Here is a 17,239-nt window from a genome sequence, read left to right as displayed (position 1 = left end):
TATAGATAAACTGTTCTGATCTATGAATGAGTGTTTAAAAAAAATATATATGTCTGTCTGTATCTGCATGTGTGTGCATGCATGTGTGTGTGTGTGTCTGTGCAGTATCAGGTGTCAGGTAGGGTGAGGGTAGCAGACAGCTAGATGGGGGCGTTTGATGTTACTTTGTAAATTCAGGAGCGCGGCTGACAGTGATGTACGTGACAGGTCTGTGTATGTACGTGTGTGTATGCGGGCATGTGTGTGTGACCAGGCTGTAATTGCTGTAACCTAAGTGTTAGACAAACAGCACATTTGCCCCGGTGCTATCAGATAGCAATAACACACCCACTCACCCACACACCCACACACACAGACCCACATATACCCTCCACTCTCTTCAGATCCTGTCTATAAGATCCATGTCTATAAGTCCTATCACTGTTTCAGCTTTGTCAAGATGTGCTGAGTGTTCCCATTTTTTAAAAGTCAGGTTGTGAGGTTCTGACATTGTCAGGTATGTGATCCATTAGTGTTCTATCTTTACTACCAGTCAAAAGTTTTAGAACACGCCTATATTTTTTCAAAGTTTTCAGTAGCAGTGCTGTATGACACAGACAAGCTGCTTTTTCATTTCCTCATCTTAGCAATGGCTTTATTACTGCACTTCATCTCTGAGATCTCTAATTCTTCTCTTCACTGCTGAAACTAAGACGTTTAGTGCTAAGCTGAACCAAAGGTGCTGTTGCCATGTGGGTCAGCCAGAGGTGACTCTTTCTGTGCCAGTTTTCTCCAGTTTCCAAGAGTCTTTTGAAGATTTAGGAAACACTATTAATCGCTCTCTGGCTTTATCTGTATTTTCTCTAAAGGAAAGACTAAAGATTTAATAGTTACAGAGTTTCTGTGTCTTTTTCTAGTTATTATTATGATGGTGTGTAAATGCTGCTGTAGAGAGTGCAGTAATCTGTTCCAGTACTGCTTTACTACAGACAAAGGCTAAACATCTATTTTCAAAGCTCAGTTTATTTCAGTAAGTTGTTAACCAATAAATGTTTTTTTTTTTCAGTTTAATTTTTACAATATACTAATATGTTTTACAAAACGAAAATTATTTTATAATGTTTTTTTGTGGTTTTGTATGTGGTCTTGTTGAGAAATATCTGAACATCACTGAAAACCAAAGTAATCTCTTGCCCATGTGGTTCTCTCAGCCAATGTTATCAGCCAGTGACGGTTCTTGATGAAGTGCTGTCTGAGGGATTGAAAATCACAGATGTTCAGCTTCAGTATGTTTATCTTTATATACTAAATGTTCTTCTGAATCTGATAGTAATATTAAGTAATATTAATATCAATTCATATGGTTAATGTCACACAAAACCTTGTATATATCTATAAAATGGCACCTTTACAGGAGAAGGATAAAACATTCGTAACTTCTTAAGCAGTGGAAGTCAACGTAAAAAGATTTTATTTTAAGTAAATTTGGTGCATTTGTATTGGTCAATTCATTCATCTTGAAATTTTACACAATATAAAGAACATTTGCCAAATTTACAGTATTTACTATTTTTAACACTGTAAGGCACACCGGATTATAAGGCGCAGTACCAATGAATGTCTATTTTCTGGTCTATTTTTATACATATGGATACACTGGATTTTAAGGCGCATTTTAGGAGACACTATAAGGAACTTCTAATTCAGCAGGTCTTGTTGCTGGGTGGTGGCGGGGTAGCTAACTAAGTTAAGTAAAGCTAAACTAAGTGACTAGATTTTAATAAAGTAAAACAAGCCCCTGAAAACTCTTTATCTGGGTGAGTAAAGCGCTTCAATTTATTTAGTAAGCTTAGATTCCTGAATTTCTTCAGCACTAAAGCTGGAGAATTAGCATTAGCGCCAAACCGCTAGTGGCCCCTTCAGCGCTACACTGAGGAAGCCTGAGGAGTGCTTCGGTAAGCCAGGGCGATATTAGCTAGCGGTTTATCCCACATAGCTTGTTTAAACTCTGTAAGCGCGCAGGCTAGAGTCTGATATACTCACCTCTAAATGACGAAAGAGCTAGCGCTTAGCGTTTTTAGCAAGTAATGCTAATGCTGCTTCAGCAGTGCTAGCCAGGGTTAGCAGCAGGCTACAGGCTGACAATACTCACCTCTGAACAGGGAAATAGCAAGCGCTGTTAGCAGCTAATGCTAATGCAACTCCAGCCTCAGTGCTGGAGAACTAAACTGAAACTCCTGTATAACGCTGAACTGTTCCTTACAAATTGACTGGTAAAATTCATACATAAGGCACACCAGATTATAAGGCGCACTGACAATTTTAGGGAAAATTAAAGGATTTTAAGTGTGCCTGATCTTAAAATCAGGTGCACTTGTCTGATTAGACACATACACACACACACAGCCACACACACAAATAGATGTGAGCTCCTCTTTCCCTCTTTACACAGCCTGTCCTGTCCAGATCAGACAATAGTCAGACACTCTCGCATTCCAACATGTAATTTCCATTGACATCTTCAGCACGCCTTTCAGCTCCCCATCTCCACTGTCAATCACACGCCTGAATTATGGCCTTTCTGAGACGCCATAGGGCTGGCGGCTGGGATATCACAGGCCTTCTCAATTCAGCCTTTGTAAGCTCTCTCTCTCTCTCTCTCTCTCTCTGTGAGTGATCTGTATTTGAGCCACTCTTTTCTCCCTGCTCCTCTTAAGGGCTTGACCCCACTGCCATAAAACATCAGATACACTCCCCCTAAATCACACAGGGACAGACACACACACACACACATGCTCACACACATCCATGTGTGCCCTGCCAACCTGATACACAAGCATTTTTGTGCACAAAGTATCCATAAGTATCCATGTGAACATTACCTCATCTGCAACACAGTGAAATATAAGGAACAGTTCAAAGGCCTGTGCACCTGTCAGCTGACTCTATGATCGAGGCAGTGTGCACTGGTCAGCAGAGCGCAGTATGTGCCAAGAATGAGGTTTAAATCATGTCATAAATGTCATAAAATAATCGGTATATGTGTACTGGACCATACAGACATCTTTTTTTAATTGTATGAAAGTATATTCCATTGTTTAGAAGTACAAAAGCACCATACCACACCCTTATTCCCTAACAAACTTTTCAAATTAGAGGTCAGACCCCATGTTCAAACCCCATATTCTACAGTAGGAGTGTAGAAGCACAATATTACTACTGAAAATATACAACAGTTTGTTGTGAAAATTAATAACTAAAGCTGATAGAACCACAAAAAGAAGGGATTATTTTGACAAGAATTGAAATATTGAAGAGCTGCATTCACAAATGCCACTTAAAACTTATAAAGAATTATATTAATCAACCCTAGAAGAGCCATTGAGGGTTCTAGGAAACAAGTCAGAAAGTCAGGGTCTGTCATGGATGTGGATGTGTCAGTACAGCTCTGCAATGGCAGCATGCCTAAAAGTACACAAGCCTTTAAGATGATGTTTTTTTCCCAGGAACATTAGTGCATCTTCCAACAAGACAATGCAAAACCGTATGCTGCACACATTAAAAGGCATGGCTGTGGAAGAAGATGTTACAGGTACTGAAGTGGTCTGTAAAATTTTAAAACAAACGTTCAACAGTGACAACCCCTATATCCTGTACTGTATCTTTTAGTACCTTGAAGAACCTTTCCAGCACCATTTTTAGTAAGCGTAATGTATTAGAGTAAATAATCTTTCTAATCCGAAATATTTTACACTTTAACGTTAAGTTTCAACACTAAATTAATATTTTTTCCCCCAGAACCACCAAAGACCAAAGGCCTTTATTTGTGAGTGTGCATGTCCTGGTGGTCTGCAGTTGGTCGGCCATACTGATTGCTGAAGCGCCCAGGCGCAGCTGGACATCTGCTTCATCAGCACCAGGAGCACGTTACTATGGCTACCGTCGCCATGCCACATTGACCGGCAGCCAATGGGAGAGGCCGCTGAGGTAAACAAGAATGGGAGGCGGCCAATCTAAGTGGAGAGTTCTAAAGCTAGCAGAGTTGTAAATCCTCTAAACGGCTTTGTTTTGTAGCTTTAGCGCTCATTTGTGTTGTAGCTCAGTGTAGCTGAGCCAATGAGAATCGGAGAAAGGGGATACAGTGTGTGTGTGTGTGTGTGTGTGTGTGTGTGTGTGTGTGTGTGTGTGTAATTTGCACTGAGAAGGCAAGCAAAGATGGTCCCAGCAGTCCATAGCACTTGCCAGGAAAATAGATATCATTATGGAACTGTTTGATATGCATACTGACATGCTCAGGCTCCCCATGCTCACACACATACACACACGCACACACACAAATGTGCACACAGACACACACACACACACACACACACACACAGAAGCACCTGACACTCCATCATGATGTCGTCCCTGCGCCTCCCGGGGGGCTGCAGGCGCGAGCCGGCGTCAGAAACACATTACAGAGGAGAGATTGAGGAGCCAGAGGCCATTATCTCTCCTCTACAGCAGAGAGAGAGAGAGAGAGAGAGAGAGAGAGAGAGAGAGAGAGAGAGAGAGAGAGAGAGAGAGAGAGAGAGAGAGAGAGCAGGAAAGCGAAAAAGCAGAAGCAAGCAAAGAGGAAAAATAGTTCATGTTTTGTGTGTGTGTCTGTGTGTGTGTTCAGTTGTCCACACTGAAAAAAGAAACACTAATATGTTTAAAGTTATTTCCAAAACCTAAAAATCAAAAGAGAAATAACATTAAAATGAAAGTGAACTATAGGACATCTATAAAAACTATAGAAAGCCATTCTGCATTCTTTTTTTTGCCAAAACTTCAACTATATCAGCCTTCAGTGTTGTATTTATATAAATACTCTTATTAATAAACTTAAAACACACCTAAACTAAAAAAAAAAAAAACCTGTCAAAAAGTGTTAAGATTCACAAATAAGATCATATCTTATAGCAGATCCAGAAACGTTGGCACATATTTTTGCAACAAGACAATGAAAATCCACATGCTGCACACAAATACAAAGACTTAAAAAGTGATGACAAGTACTTCACTAGCCTGTCTGCAAGTCTGACTGCAGAATTTTAAACAAAAAAGAAAAAGGCGACAGTGGCAACTCCTGTACTCTGTACTTGCTGTATATAGCAGATGTTTTGAGAGGACTCAACTGAATGGCATCTCTATTTCTAATCATAGTAAAAATGGAGAGCAGGAGTTCCTAAAGTTTGAAGACCCCCACATAATATTATTTTTAATATTTCTTAAATATAATGTTCTGCAGTCTAAAAAATAAAAGTATTCCATTGTATCTAAAGAGCGCTGCACAGATCTGCACAGGATATGTATGGCATTCTGCACTGAATGTGGATGTGAATTCTGCCACTTGCCTGTTCACATGGACAATTCTAGCCAGACGCTGTTGTTCACAATCATTACCCATATCACACCCACCCACTGTGCTGTCCACTGTGCTGTCCACTGTGCTGTCCACTGTTCTGTCCACTGTCCTGTCCACTGTGGGTGGTAAAGCTCTCTATGACATATTATACACGTGACACAGTGAATCAAGGAATGTTAAACATCCACAATTAAAAAAAATAAATAAATAATATAAGATAGCACCTCACAACATTTACAGATGTGGACTTTTCTCAAGCCAAAATATGTTTTGCATGTCAGATGGTATAAAAGATAAGAGGAGACTTTCACAGGTTTAAAGAAATGAAAAACAGTGGAAAAGTCGCTATTCTTTAGTGCTGCTCAAAGAACTCTTCTCTACCAGCTTTATTTTTTAGAGTTCATTATTGGAACATACATCATGATCTATTGGTATGTATAGTATATTGACCCTTTAAACATATTGATACAATTGCAACAGAAGTGCACTATAATCTATGACAGAATTTTCAGAAATTGATGTTTCGCCAAATGTATTGATGCCTTAAGAAAAAATAATTGATGTTTTGTCACAATAATGTTTTTAGAATTACATTAAGGTTTTGTGTATTGATGTTTTTTAATGACACTTCATTGATGCTTTTTAGACTCATTAGACACATGTGCATGCCTGTGTGTGTGTGTGTGTGTGTATGAACTCTTTTCACATAAATGGCTTTCCACATGTTTTCCACAACAGCTGCAAAAAGATCAAGATCACTTATAAGTTATTATTAAAAATATATAGATTTGTTGTGATTGTTATCTAAGTTTCTGGAGTAGGTTATCTTGTGACAGTGTCATCCTGTAAAAACAAGATTTTATTTTTTTCTTTGTACTAATCAGGCATGTTTCAAGAACTTGTGTAGCATAATGTGCTACATTAAAAAGTAGTAAAGAAAAGTTTTGTATGATCCACAAATGGTTTAGGACAGATAACCTAATCTTTTTTCATTTTTAAAAAACGTGAAATTTGTTTGCAATTTAGTGTCCCATTCTGCTAAAACACAGTTTGTAGCGATAGAAAACGGAACCTTTTGAAAATGTTCTGTATGTTTGAAAACTCTGTTTTCAATGTTAATGTATGGACGGGCAAAATGGAGCTTTATGAAAATGCTGACATCATAAACATCTTCATTTACAAATAGGGGTGTGATATTGATACAGAGTTTTTTGCTTTAATGTATATTTGTTTTCAGTTTTTTTTTCTGTTAGCCTGCTGACACATTTCAACTGCAGAAGATCTATTCTAATTTCCAGCGGTTTATTGCACTGGAATAATAATAGCAACGCTTGGAAGAATTTTAGTCAATTAATGTGTGTTAAAGAGACAAAAGAAAGATAAGCTATGTCCTTTGCTGCTCATTCTGGTAAAATTCTGTAAAACTGAATAAATAATAATAAATCCATAACTTCTGTTTGCTTTTTTAGGAGTATTTAATCCTCTTCAGTAACACAGATGCTGTGAAGTGTGCTGTAAAGGGTATTGCCTTACAATATACTGAGTATTGATAATGCTGTATTGTGAGATGCCCTGATTCCCACCCCTATATTCATAATGCTGTGCGGTGCAAGACTGGGGCTTAATCCTAATGTTTGGGAAACTGCGGGGGTTAAATGTTCTGTATATTCACTTTCATTAAGCAAGCTAACACTATTAAAACAGTATTTACAAAAAAAGTTAAAGTTAGGATTAGAAGCAGGGTGAAGAGAGTATCACTACGCTTCAGGTTAGGTTTTGGGTTACTGTAGGGTTAAGATAGGCTGGGGAAATGGTTAGGGCCAAGTTTAGGTTTATGGAGACTGAAACACTTGACAATAAGGACACAAAAGACACCATAACAGTCCATCTGAATGAGATAAGAGATGTGCAAATAAACTGTAAACCTTTTTATTAAGTTTATAGAACCTTCTTCTCTTTTTTAAGCTCTTTGCTAGATTTATATACATTTAGAAGAGTAGTTTCAGTTTTGTTGAAAGTCTTCTGTTAAAGGACTGTGAAAGATAATAGTTTGTATGTCCTGTATGTGCACATGCAGGTTATATATATATGTGTGTTTGTGTGTGTGTGTGTGTGTGTGCATAAGTGGGTAAGTGTGTAAGTGAGTGTTTCCAGCCCCTGCAATGTCCACTTCAGGCCCAGGCAAGGGTCAGGGACCAGATCTGCCAGGCAAGACAGATGTCCCCCATGATTTCATTTCATCTGGAGATGAAGTGCACAGCACTGAGAAAGAAAGAGCCAGAGCCAAAAGAGAGAGTGAAAGAGTGAAGGAGGGTGAAAGAGTGAAAAGAAAGCAGCAGACGGGGAGAGAAGGCCCCTTTTTATGTCATATAAATGCTGCATTCTCAGCCGTGACACATACAATGACAAATTAGGATTAACTAATGCCTCCCATGTTTCCAGCAGCGAGTGATCATTAGAGAAAGCTGGAAGTTGTCCTGTTCCTCCAGCAGCCGCGGCTTTAAGGCGGCGGTAATGAATCGTCCTCCGCTGGCTGATTAAGATTTGTTTGGAAACGCACGGCGCGGTGATGAGAGGAAGAACTGTGGTGTATTTTGACAACGGCGTCAGCCTGAGTTCGGATGACTTTTCAACAGCCGTGGAAATTGCGTGTCACAGATCGGGGCTGTGTTTGGAGAATTCCCGGCTTAAAGCCGCTCTGTGTTGAGAGAATGATTAAGCGGTGTGAGGTTTTGACGGAATATGTTTGGGTGGAAAAGTTGGACTGAAGGTTTTAATGGTTTCGTTGGCTCATGTTAGCACCTCATGTTAGGACCTGTGCTTAACCCTCACACAGTAGTGCTTTTCACCACCAGCAAAAGTGACAAACTTTACACCTACATCACAATTACAGTGAACTGGAGTTTAAAACTGAGATATTTCTTAGGACAGTAAATATTGACTGTTTATTTCATTACAGACAGTATTAACCCAAGATATTTTATGTTTTGTGTGCTTACCTTTATTTTATGTATGAATATACATTAATACACTATCAATCAAAAGTTATAGAACACCCCATTTTTTAGTGGTTGAGTAGAATTGCTGTTTGGCCCAGAAAAGCTGTTTTTTTATCTTTCTCATCTTAGCAATAACTTTATTACTGCACTTCACCTGTCAGAATGATTTTTCTAATTCTTCTCTTCATTGCTGAAACTGAGACTTAGTCCAATATTAAGCTGTGCTAAAGGCTGGCGTTGCCATGTGGGTCAGCCAGACCTCCTTCTGTACCAGTTTTCTCCATTTTCTACTAGTATTTTGAAGGTGTAAGAAACATATTTTAATAGTTACAGAGTTCTCTGTTTTTCTGAATGTTTTTTTCTAGATATTATGATAAAAGTGTGAATGTGCTGTGTGTAGATGTGATGTAGAATTTTTAAAATCAATTTCTAAAGCTCAGTTTATTTCCTTTCCTACACTTAAATAACTCTTTAACACCAAGGATGCCTGTAATTGCTGTAGTGTTTCAGGTGCTTTTGGCCCATTCTTGCTGCAGACATGTCTTGCACTGCAAATAACTAAATCTTAGCAAGCGAAATTTTCTAAACTTAAGGCAATAAATCTTATTTTCTTCTCTGATAAGACTTTTTTGTCTTACTAAGCATTGTGTGTAAGTGTTAGATTATTTTGCTTATTTTAGGGATAAGTATCTTAATTATTCTTCCTTAGAATTTGTACCTTATTTTAAGTAATTTGAACTCACAATAAGCACAATCAAGCAGCAATCAAGTTATTCTGATTCCTGTATCCAAAAACAGTGAATTTTTTGCTTTATAAAGGTGTTACTTCACTCATTTTGAGACTTTGCCATTGCTTTTTGTAAGAAATCTTACTAAGAAAATTTTGCTTACCCCATTGGCAGATTTTTTTGCTTAATATACATATATTTGTCTTAATTTGCATATACTTTGTCTAGTTTTTGCCAATGGATTTTTTGCAGTGTAAAATGTGCAACAGTACAGGATCATCACACATTTATCATTTTAAAATCATTTCTGAACCAACAAATTGTCTGTTAGGTACAGTCAGTAAAACAGGCCTTCTAATGCAATCATGCCTTTGTAATGTGTGAAGCATTGTCTTGCAAAAAAAAAAAAAAAATGCATGGATATCCTTGGAAAATATTCCATCTCAAAGGCAGCATATGTTGCTCTAAGATATTTAAGTACCTATTTCTGCAGAAGTATACTGACACAATAAACATACCGGGATAGACTTTGGCTTCTCGACTTTTTACTAATAACTTTCTAAATGGTTCTTTCCATTTTTCACTGTCTGTCTCTTTACGGCAATATATATGTATTTTCATTTGTTTTTTGCTTTAATATATATTTGTTTTAGTTTTTTTTCTGTAAGCTTGAAGTTGAAATAGATTTTGATATAGTGAAGTTCACTGGTGTTCTACCTGCATATTTTAACAGCTGCAGATCTATTCTAATTTTGGGCCAATTATGGCACTGGAATACATTACTGGAATAATAATAATAATAATAATAATAATAACCATGCTTAAAAGAATTTTAGCCAATGTATGTGTGTTAGGGAGACACAAGAAAGCTAAGCTATGCACTTTGCACTGTTTTATTCTGGATTTTATTCACACCAGGATAGACTCTGGCTTCTGGAATTGTTGCTGATAACTTTCTAGATGGTTCTTTCCATTTTTCAACGTCCGTCTCTTATAAATTAGAGCTGCAATACTCAAAAACCTGAACTCTGTGTGACCAGTCCATCCCAGATGCCTCCAAGCTCCAGAAGATTCAACGCCACTTTTGGAAGTGGATAACACAAGGCTTCTGTTTTGCACAGTAATATTTGTGTAAAAAATTAATAAATCTGTAAGTTTGCCAAAGTAATTGCACTAATTGCTTGCACTCCGCCTTTTACACCCTGACATTTCGCGTGATTGCTTAATTTTTTAAGATATTACGCACTGTGGAGAGAGAAATATTCAAATTCTCTGTTCGCTTTCTCTTCTCTCTTCGCTCCTTCAAATTTTTGTGAATGGACGTACTGTATAGTAACAAAGGAAATTAATTTGAGTAAAAAAGTAACATGAAGTATCTTTGGGTTCATACTGTCTTCAATTAAAAGAAATCAAAGTAAATATAAGAAACTCTATTAAATCATTTTTTTAGACTGTTTCAACTTTTTGAGACTTTAGGTACCACATATAGTTCCTGTTAAATCTGTACTGGAAAAAAAACTGTAAGATTTTTTACCCATTAATTTAATTTATTTGAAAACCCAAGCTGTGTTATACATTATATGAAACCTTTAGGACAAAATTATATATATAAAAAAAACTGTCTTAAACTTTTATTAGACTTTAATTTAGTATCAAATCTCTTAACTATTTACTTATATTAAAAGTTATTCTTCTAAAGGTTCTTCTTAACATAGATTAAGTTCTTCTCTTCGTTTATACTGTGAAGTTTTATTTTTTTGTGAAAACACAGCAACAGAATGTAAACCTGTAAAGAATTTGTATCTAAAAGTTTATTAAACTCTAGAGGAACTGGGGCCATCCTTCATCTGGTCTCTTTATTTGCTTAATATTCTGTTTGTCAGATTGACTCAAAGTCTCTCCGAAAAGTCGTAATGTAATCGTATACATAAAATGACAAATGTCACAACTGCTTACAACAGCTTACGAAGTTCGTCACGCTCGACTTTTCCCCCCGCCTCTCAACAAGCCGAAAGAGTTTGGATTGGTCACTTGATAAAAGTCATTCATCATCAGTGGACATAAACCAACGCCAATGCTTATGACAGCTGCCATGTTCTCTCAGTGTATTAGACCCAGCAAGTGACAGAGTCTGGTGGTTGAAGTGTTACTGACAAACGTTTAATCAAGCCAAATGTAACATCAACAGCCAGAAGGGACTTTCATAATGAGGAATAATGAAACTAGCCTTCTGGTGGTTTGGAAACGCATTCCGCTCCACATTAACCCGAATGCGCAGAGAACGCTGTTCCGCCGAGCGCTGGGGATAATCAGAGCTTTAGATTTATAGACTGAGATGTCAGACTCTGTCAGATTATAAAGTTTCCTGAAGTGGCTGTAAAGTGTGTAATGCTGAACTACACTGTGCTATTGATCACATCCAGATTTACTGAGATACATTCAGATTTACATTCAGGTAAACTGAAGCACAGTGTTTGTATTAGTGAGGCTGAGAATTCAGACAGTAGACTGTAGAGCTGCTTCATATCCAGCAGTAAGTCAGAACGCAGGCCGTTGCCTCCTCCAGCTGTTTTGTTGCATCAGATGCGCTAACCTGCAATAACTGGCCACTAAACTGGGACATATTTTTCCCCAAAATGACCCCCTCTCTTTCTCTCCCCCTATTTTCCCTATTCTCACCAATGTTTTCTTCCTTCCTTCTTTCGTTCTTTTTTTTCCATCTATTTTCTCTCTTTTACATCATTTACTTTCGTTCTTTCTTACTTTGTTTTTACTGTTTTTCTTATTTTTCTTGTATTTTAGTCTTTCTTTCTTTCTTTCTTTCTTTCTTTCTTTCACTATGTAGCTGTTTAAGCTTGGCTTTCTTTCTTTATTTTATTCTTTCCTTTTCTTTTTCTTTCTTTCATAGACTTTTTCTAAGTACTGCTTGGCTTTATATTTTATCATAGACAGTCTTTCTGTCTTTTACAGGCTATTTTTTTTATCGTAGACTTTCATGCTTGGCTTTCCTGATATGATAGACTGTTTATTCCTTCTTTTTTTATTTGTTCTATCATAGACTATCCTTCTTTTGTTTCTCCTTTTGTTCATCATAAGCTTGCATTCTGACTTATTTTTTGGTTTCTAGGTTTTGTTATTTTTGTGTCTTATTTCTCTTTTTCCTTTTTCATAAGACTATTTGTTTTTTACTTGTTTTGTACCTTCTATTTTTGTCTTTTTATATTCTATGTTTTATGTTTTTATTTGTTCTTCTATTTGTTTCTCACCTTCCATTGTTCTTTCTATTTTCTTATTCCTCTTTTATTGGAAGTTGCTGGTAAAGAATAAAACACTGTTGGGTTTCGTGAACTGCTGGGCCTTCCCTAACTTCCAGCTGGCATTTTGTGTCCACCCCGCAGAAACACAGAGGAGGAGAGAAAAATGAAAGACATAGACAGAGAAAGACATGAATATGAACATACAAGAGTAGTGAAGGAGAGATAGAGAGAGTTAGAAAGACAGAGAGAGAGAGAGAGAGAGAGAGAGAGAGAGAGAGAGAGAGAGAGAGAGATAAAGGCAGAGGGATGCAGCTGTACTGCCCCATACACAGGGAGGCTTCTGGAGAGCGAGAGTGTTTGGGGGTGTATGGCGGTGTTTGCCCCCGGGGGTGTGTGGCGGGGCAGGGGGGGAGGTGGGGGTCTTGACCCTCATCAATCTCACTCAGCAACAGCAGAGGGGCGCAGAACCCTCGGGCGTACACACCCCCATCAAACCCCCCATACCAGCTCCACACACACTGGGCAAGGAAGAGCCTGCTATTGTACACAGCAGGAGGATGACACACAGACACACTCGGCCTGACGGAGAAAGAGAGAGAGAGACAGAGAGAGTGAGAGACAGAGAATAAGATGGACAGAACAGACAGGAACATAGAGACAAAGAGAGACAGACAGAGAAAGTGATGGAAAGAAAAGAACTGACAGAGAGAGGTCTGCTGTGGCTGAGAGACATACAGCGATAGAGACATATAGATATAGAAACATACAGATACCAAGAGACAGAAACAGACAGAAGGAGAGAGATGGAAAGGGAGACACACACACAGACAGAGAGGACCAGAGATGAAGAGAAAGAGAGGGAAAGATAGATAGTGAGAGAAAGACAAAGAGAAAAAGAAAAAGAGAAGCAGACCAAGATCCAGAGATGGAGGGAAAGACAGAGAGACTCAAAAAGCGACAAGCAGACAGAGAGAAAGGAAGATAGACAGAGACAGGTAGAGATGGAGACTGAGAGAAAGACAGAGAAAAAGAGCAGTGAGAGAGATAGAAAGACAGATAGCGAGACAGACAGACAGACAGACACAGAAACAAAGAGAGAGATAGTGAGACAGAGAAACAGAGAGAAAGAGTCTGTTAAAAAACAGAGAGACAGACAGAGAGAAAAAGGGATGTACAGGCACAATAGAAATATGGAAAAGACAGAAAGAAACAGGAGAGATGTGGAGAGGGAGACAGGGAAACAGACAAAAGCAGAGATACAAAAAGAGAAAAAAACAGAGAGAATTTTCCAGAAGGACAAACTGAAGAAAAAAGAGATGCACAGACATAATAGGAAGACAGAGACACATTCCAAAAATAAAGGGAGACAAACAGAAGAAGAGAGATAGAGACACACAAAGAAAAAAAGACAGTAAGAGAGAGTTTAAGAGAAACAGGAAAGGTGAGACAGAAAAGTATAGAGACAGACAGAGAGAAACAGATAGAGAAAGAGTAAGACAAAGAGACATATTGACAGAGAGAGAGAGAGTAAGACAGACAGACAGACAGAGAGACAGAGGCAGAGAGAGCAAAAGACAAAGTAAGGAGATAATATTACATAACTGATGATGTTCTAAAACTGTCAAACAAGAATTAATTGTTTATGAATTATTATTGTTTATGTTTTCATTTGATAAAACTAAGATTGACGTTGTTAACCGAGAGAGATAAAGAGAGAGAGAGGGAGAAAAAGAGAGAGATTTTTAAAGAGCCAGAGAGAGAGAGAGAGAAAGAAAGAGAGAGAGAGAGATTGTGTATGTAGGATTGTGTGCTAGAATGATGAGGCGGATAATTAACTTGTTTTAATTAATAGCAACATTTCTGCATTCTGTTCTTGGCTGAGCAGTAACACACATTTCCACCCCCACCAGACACACACACACACACACACACACACACTAAAACAGATCAGCAGCACTGTTAGTGCCATTGGTTTCAGCATTAGTTGAAGTGTTGTGTTAAAAACATATAAGCTGTGATAAAATATAACAGTAATACTATAACACTGATTCTGTTTTTTATATACTACCAGCATGTTTCCAGCACTTTATGGTGTTTAGTTTGAATTTATAAAATACACAATTTAATTTACTGCTGCTGTTACTAATATATGCATCAGAAAGATGAGGAGGGGGAGAGAGAAAGAGAAAAAGAGAGAAAGAGAAAAAGAAAGTGAGGTAAGATGGTCGAGGATGAGAACCAAAATGCAAAAATCAATTTGCCGACTAAAACAGATGACCCTAAACCCTGTACGGGCCGGTAATGGCGGGGGGCCCTCCCACGGTAAATTCAATTTGCCCAGACCCACCAACTCAATTTGCGCTTCCATTTGGGGCCAGGAGAGAGGAGCGGCGCCACGGGATCAAACGTCCCCCCGGTCCCCACGGCTCCTCTACATATGTTCCTCTACCCAAACCTAATCAAACTGCTTTCATCTGGAGCAAGGTTTCTCTCTTTCTCTCTCTCACTCTTTCTCTCTCTCTCGTGCTCATTCTCTCTGTGCGGGATTGAAAATGCATAAACCACTTAGTCACCGCTGCAGGATCCAAACAACACAAAAAAAAGCACACAAACAACTCATTTTCATTCCAAAACATTATTACTATCAAAGGCACAATTCAGATTATTTTAGTCATAAATTTATACTTAAGTGTGAACACTATATATAATATATATATTATGTAGTTTCACATTAATGCTTTCACAGATTAGAGCCAGAAAAAATATTTTACAATATTTCACATGGAATATGTTCACATGGAAAATTTTTGAATTTGACTCTTCAAATGTGAACATTTCCACGAATTTAGAAAGAAATACATAAGAAAGATTACATCTAACACCACTTACACAAGAATTGCAGAAAATACCTATGTATCAACCTATGTAGATTGGTAAAGAAATATTAAGATGGTTATAACCTCAAGACCATGCTTATCTAAATTTAAATGTATGTTACTAAGAGTAAACTAAGAGTTTTGTCACTCTTGCTTAAATAATATTTAAAAAGTGCAAATAACTAACAAATACTCTATTTAGGAGGAAATGTGCATAAAATATAATTGCTAAAGTAGTAGAAGGTTTGGCATCTTTAGCTTCTCAGCTCCAATCACATTTTGTAAATTTTTGATGTAAAAAAAAACAACTGCACAAATCATCTTCAAGGAAAAGAATCTGCCTAAAAGAATCTGCAAAAATTCTGGAGTCCCTTGCTCAACTGCAAATTTGTAGATTTTAACTTAAGTAAAGCTAAGTTAAACTACATAAAAAATATATATGCATAAACATGTCTGTGAACTTTTCTGCACTCCTGCTCAAATTAGGTTTTATTTATTTTCTGAGAAAAAAATATGTGAAAACAATTGTGCATAATATGTGATGTGCAAAGTTTATCGCACATTTTATATTTTTATTTTTATATATTAATTAAAAGCGGATACACACTGATATTTAAGTTCATTACCAAAACATGTGATTTGAGCAGGGGGTTGACCAAACATTTGCATATGATTGTATGTTCCCATTCCGTTCATTAACAAGTCTGCTCTGCAACTGCTGCTAAAATGAATGACTAGTAATTAACAGTAAAATGGGCATTACTTATCATTACTGTCACAGGAAAACCTTGTATCTCCCATTTTGCTGTTTTTCACTTTTACTTGACAAAATGTAAATTTGGCACTATTTCCGGATATTACATTTTACATTTTACAATATTATTGTTATTATTGTATTGTATTATTATTATTGGCTTGTATTATTGTTAGGTATTATATCAATCACATTCGCTTAATACATTTTACATTTTGTTTTACACAATTTGACATATTATTTTTCTGTACATTAGATTGTATTACATTAATTAATACAGTTTAACTTAATAATATTATTATATTATAATATTATAATATTATTATATATAATGTTAATCAGCTATGTTTTACATTTATATATGGTACCACTTTAAAATAAGACTACCTTTATAAAGGGTTTATAAATGGTTTACAATAAGTGTATTACTGGTTACTAATTAGGTTGTAAATGCCTTAAAAATCATTTATAATCAGTTATAACACATACGTAGAAAGGGCAACAATGACCTGTTGTTTACCAAATAGTGAACCCGCGGCCATCTATACTTTTGCCCTTTCTACGTATGTGTTATAACTGATTATTAATGATTTTTAAGGCATTTACAACCTAATTAGTAACCATTAATAAACTAATTGTAAACCATTTATAAACCCTTTATAGAGGTAGTCTTATTTTAATGTGGTACTATATATATTGTTTTTACATTTAATTGAGACATTTTTTACTTTTTTAACATAATAAGAATCTTGCAGTTGTGTCAAAATGTTACATCATTTTTTTTTAAATCATGATGAATGGACCAATAAAGCACTCCGAAATGACCTGGATTTTTCCTCCTTTTGTAAAGCTTTTGTAAAGCTTTTTCTTTACAGATTTACACTGTACATAAAGAGCGATATGGACTATGGTTCTTTTACACCTCAAATATAACCGTGTTGTGCATGCTGATGTTGAGAGGATGTAATGGGGACAGTAGTTGTATCAGAATAAATGGTACAAAGAGTGGATTGTGAACAGATCGAGCTTGTTTGGTGGGTAAGGCTGAGTCAAATAGACCCTGAATGACTCAAACTCCATAAAAGCTGAGTCTCTGTATCAGTGCAGGCTGACAGTATTGTCGGCCTATGCAGACCACATGCTTGAAAGGATGACATTGTGTTTGAATGGTGCGGTGCCACTGACAGAACGTTATATCCAAATATATATAATTGAGTGAAATGAGACAGACTTCATCTTAATCTCCGCCTCTTT

This window comes from Astyanax mexicanus, chromosome 19 (genome assembly GCF_023375975.1).
Source record: "Astyanax mexicanus isolate ESR-SI-001 chromosome 19, AstMex3_surface, whole genome shotgun sequence".
NCBI classification, from domain to species: Eukaryota; Metazoa; Chordata; class Actinopteri; order Characiformes; family Acestrorhamphidae; genus Astyanax; species Astyanax mexicanus.
This window is presented reverse-complemented; position numbering follows the sequence as displayed.